This window comes from Rhea americana, unplaced genomic scaffold (genome assembly GCF_003343005.1).
Source record: "Rhea americana isolate MKP2758 unplaced genomic scaffold, rheAme1 scaffold_104, whole genome shotgun sequence".
Lineage (NCBI taxonomy): Eukaryota > Metazoa > Chordata > Aves > Rheiformes > Rheidae > Rhea > Rhea americana.
In genome coordinates this window covers 76864-81273 of record NW_028185084.1, presented here as the reverse complement: position 1 = coordinate 81273, position 4410 = coordinate 76864, and the positions used below count along the sequence as shown (strand labels likewise).

At 56.3% G+C, this 4410-nt stretch overlaps 2 long non-coding RNA genes across 2 annotated transcripts in view; one reads left to right on the top strand and one right to left on the bottom strand.

Annotated features, from left to right (window-relative positions):
- Nucleotides 1–678, top strand: part of LOC146601323 (uncharacterized) — a 2871-nt gene extending 2193 nt beyond the window's left edge. The window contains exon 2 of the long non-coding RNA XR_014896180.1: nt 349–678. This is a non-coding gene — a long non-coding RNA (uncharacterized LOC146601323). The remainder of the gene's footprint in view (nt 1–348) is intronic.
- A 1349-nt stretch (nt 679–2027) lies between these two features.
- Nucleotides 2028–4410, bottom strand: part of LOC146601322 (uncharacterized) — a 5337-nt gene continuing 2954 nt past the window's right edge. Inside the window, exon 2 of the long non-coding RNA XR_014896162.1 lies at nt 2028–2522. This is a non-coding gene — a long non-coding RNA (uncharacterized LOC146601322). The remainder of the gene's footprint in view (nt 2523–4410) is intronic.

The window sequence follows — 4410 nt, the reverse complement described above, 5'->3', positions numbered from 1 at the left end:
AAAAAAAAAAAAAAAAAAGGTACCATAAGTTTGAAGACGCTGGTGCCCCGCAGGGTATGGTGGTGCCGCCTCCTCCTCCTCCTCCTCCTCCTCCTCTTCCTCCCCTTCCCGCCGCCTCTGCTGGGCGTGGGGCACGAGCACGTTCCCATCGCCCGCGCTCCGCGGCGGCAGCCGAGCCCGGCGCTTACCTACCGGGCGGCTCCGTGGCCTGGCCGCGGCTCTCGTCGAAGCGCCGCTGCGAGCCGCTGACAGCCGGCGCTGTTAAATATTGCAGCCGCCTTACTCACTTCTCTTCCTGGACGGCGACGCGCGCGGTTTCCACCCACTTCTTTCACCTTTGGTTTCCAGGCTTTCTGAGAAAAGAGGAAGCCGGGGGAGGGAGAGACCGGCATCCCCGGGCCAGTGGCACCGTCACTACCAGGACGCGGCTGGCCGGCGCGAGGGGGAGCAGCCCGTGCTTCCGCGGCGGGGAGCGTGGGCGCGGGGCGCCTGCTTTCCCGGGAAGCCGGGGGGCTTTCCCGGCCGAGCGGAGAGGGGAGAGCCCGAGCTTCGCCCGGCTCAGCCCGSCAGGGCGAAGCGCTGCCGCTGCTTTGCTCCTTTGCAGGCTGAACTGTAGGTTTCTTACCAAACTTTTTATCCATTTTTTTAATAATAATAATAAAAAAGCAGGCAGCCCGCTGCTGGCTCCCGAGCCTGGCCATTTCACCCTTTGGGCCGGTGTGCACCTTGCCTCGGGGGAAAGCAGGGCGAAACGGGCACTGAGAGGGGCGCGAGTGGGGCAAAGCGGCTGGGTTGCGGCTCCGGGCCTGACGCCAGGGGGATGGGCTGGCGGGTTTTGTTCCCAGGTGGTCCCTCGGGCAGAGCTGTGGGAGCAGCCGCTGAGGCTCACCCCGCAGCGTGGGGCACTCGGCCTGGCACCCGGCCTGGCACCCGGCCAGCCCCGCCGTGACAAGCCGTCATGCTGCTTCTGCCTCTCCMTTGCGCATTTTCGTGGCTTTCAAGCGGTGAGGAAGCAAAGCRGAGCAGCGCTCGGCCTCTCTGCCGCCTTTCGGAGCATGGCCCCCTTCCCCCTCTCCCCCCGCGCCAGCCTGTTGATCCTGCCACAGCTTTTCCCATCCTTTGAGATCCCTGGCAACACAGAACAGAAATCGAGTGAATTTCCCCAAATCACCAGGAGCTGGCGGGCGCACAGGAGTCAGGCTGGGGACGGCACGTGCCCCCACCGCATCTCGTTCTGCGCCCGTGGAGACACYGAAGGCAACGCGTCCCCCCACCCCGYGGCTCCCCGCTTGCCAGGAGCCGGCAGGGCCRGGCGCCCYGCAGCATTGGAGGAGGATGGGATCRCCGGCGTCACCCCYGCAGGGTGGGAGATCAGCTCCCGCGTCCGCTTCTGGCACCCGTCGGACGGCACCGGAGCTGCGCACGCTGTCCGAGTCTCCCATGCCTCCCTCTAGCGGCTGAACCCCYGGCGAGGGGGTAGCTACAGCACTGAGCAGCAGGACACCTGGGCCTTGACCCAGCTRCCCAAGCACAGGTGTCTAGAGCCCTTGGAGATGCCCTGTGCTGCTCCACCTGGCTTCCRGAAGGACTTGAGTCTGCTTGAGGTCCTCTGATCTCTCTGCCATCCCTCATGGGGTGTCTCAGGTACCCTCATGTGCCAGGCAGAGGCTCAGGCTGCCCCACTGAACCCTGTGTCTCAGCATGGCATGCTAGCAAACATTACTGCTATCTAGTACAAATGATGGCTGAGAAACAATTTATGTGTCCACAGATGCCCCTGTTATCTTCCAGTTGCATCACTCAGGCTAATGAATGTGTCCTTGAAACAAGCTGTGCAGAGTGGAGACCTTTGGGCTGTGCCCCAAGGGCTGTAGCAGAAGGGGAAAGGTGATGCTGGAGCCGATCAGCAGCTGGAGAGCATCAAGGACCAGGTCTGGCCCTCATTAGGATCTGCCAATGGGAGATGGGAAGGAGAGACTGCGGGGGCGCCTGTTGTCAGCAAATAAAAGTYACAGGAGACCAAGCCAGTAACTTGCTGCAGGGTCCTTAATGTGACTCTGGGGCTAGCTGGTGCTCTCCTGGAGGTATGCTCTAGGCTCTTCAGAAAGTTGCCAGGAGTGAAAGCAGAAGGTAAGAAGAGATGCAAGTTATACAAAGGGGAAAAGATCTGCTTCTAAAAGTCAGGTGAGGTCCCAGGCAGAGGTGGGAACAGCCACCCTGTGCTCTGCATGGGTGGCAAAGGGCTGATCTTACACAGAACTGTAGCTGTGTGGTAGCAGGGTGTCTCCAGCTGCAGCCCTGCTTGATGCCAACCTGGCTCTGGTCTCCTTTGAGCTGATAAAGCTATACCTGCTGATGCAAGCRGCTGGAGCCTGAGGCATCCCAGGGGAGCTTTGAAGTGCAGCAGYAGTGAAGCTGAAGCAGGCATCTCAAGTAGACATGGGGCTTCCTTGTGTTTAAACCTGGAGCTGGTGGAYCAGGTGAAGAGGAGATGTTCAGTACTTGTGGCCAAGCAGGAGGACCTGGAAAGGATCGTGATAGAGATGTTATCCTTTGTCAAACRCAAATATATTGGCCCTGTCTGTTAAAGAAGGGTCTGTGGCTGGAAGGACCTGTGTCCCCAGAAATAGAGGGAAGTGCTGGAGCAGAGTCTGTGGGCAGGCTGTAGGCTGAAAGCCATAAAACTAGGAAAAAGGTGCTATGGGCCTTGGGGGGGAGGTTTGCCTGGCCACAGMTGAAGAGCATGGCATAGTAGCAACTCTGGAGGCTGTGAAGAGAGGGCTTAACTGCAGAAAAGAAGTCCCAGATGCTGATTTTGAGACTAGTTCAACCTGGAGATGGCCTACAGCTGAATCTCTCACGTGGGGAGCCAGGGTCCTTCCTGCCTCTGGGAGTTTCAACTTTGATTTCCTAAGCCATCAGAGAGGAAGTGCCTGGTGGTGGCTGCTGTGTGTTCAGGAGTAATCCAACAGACTCCAGCAAAGTCCATCCTGTGAGAGTGGTTCTGGGAATGACATGCACCATCCAGGGCAAAGGGGTAAGAAAATGTGACAGCCCTGCAGGGACATGGCCACAAGTGGTGACAACACGGTCCTGCTGAGACATGGCTGAGAGTGGGCACTAGAGGGCTGCATGCTCACATTAATGCTGCCAGCGGTGTCTCAGCATGCACACCATGCCAGGAGCTGATCTGGAAATGCTGGTTAGTCTCTCCTGGGCTCAGTGACCTGAGAGGGAGCTGGTTAACTCTGAGAAATTAGCATGTAGTTACTGCACGGTTAAGATGGTGATTTTTCTTGACTTGATTACACTTCTCCCTGAGAATGAGGAGCTGCATGCATGTGACAGCTCTTACCACAGAAAATCAAGGCACYTCAAGGCGTGCAAGATGGATTTGCTTTTAACTAGATGAGCACCATCTCTGGGCCCTTCTTCCTGCTCCTTCTTGGTGTGCCCTGCTGGCAGTGGAGGATTAAAATGCTCTCTGTGGTGCCTGCTCTGGCCCTCATCAGTGTGGTAAGCATTAAAAAGGCATCTCAGCCTTCCCTGCTTCAAGCTGTTCAAAGTCTTGCTGCAAACTTAGCTGCTCCTGCCCACTGTCTCCCAGCCATGCTGTCAAYGGGCACTGTGTGGGTATGCAGCAAAGCCAGGAGGGTGTTCATCAGGAGCTCATCTGTGTGACTYTACTACAGCTGTTTGCTAAAGAATGGTTCTATAAGACTTTTATAGCAAATCTAAACTCAACTTCTTTAGGTTCAAAGTGTTTTCAAAGCCTTTGAAAACATGGTGCTTGGAGGTTTTTTCTCCACAGTTGTTTCTGCTGCCAAGCAAYGCTCTCACAGCTGGTTCCAGGTGTGAAGTGGGCAGGACAAGCCCTGTGTCTTGAAGTGCCTCTAACTTGGAGAGGAAAGGCAGGGAGGGCAAAAAGCTTCATGTGTGTTTGTGGGTGACAATAGCACTGCAGGGATGGGGACTGCTCGGGGCCTTAAGGTGATAAAGGCAGGATGCTTTTCCTCAGTACCCTTCCCACTGCCTCGAGCAGGGTGTGGAGTATGGGTAGATATTGCAGCTTCCCTTGTTTCCTGGCCCATGCACCACTGTCATCTGGCCAGAGCAGCAGCGGATTTAGCCTGTTCCCAGTCCCTTGGTTTGTCTTGCCCTAATAAATGAGCTCATTTGAAGGTGCATTGTAATACACTTCTGAGACCTGCCAGAGGCACCCTGCTGATGGCAAAGAGCGTCTCCAACCAGGATTCCCTCTGCCTTTCCGCTCAATTTTGTGTATAGGTGTTTTATCACATGGCATTTGAATAAATCTGGTTTGTCATGAGACATGGGCTATGCCATGTGTAGGCCAAGTATACAAAGCAGCTCAGAYAAGAAGCAGTGGCAGCCTGGGCCAGTATACTC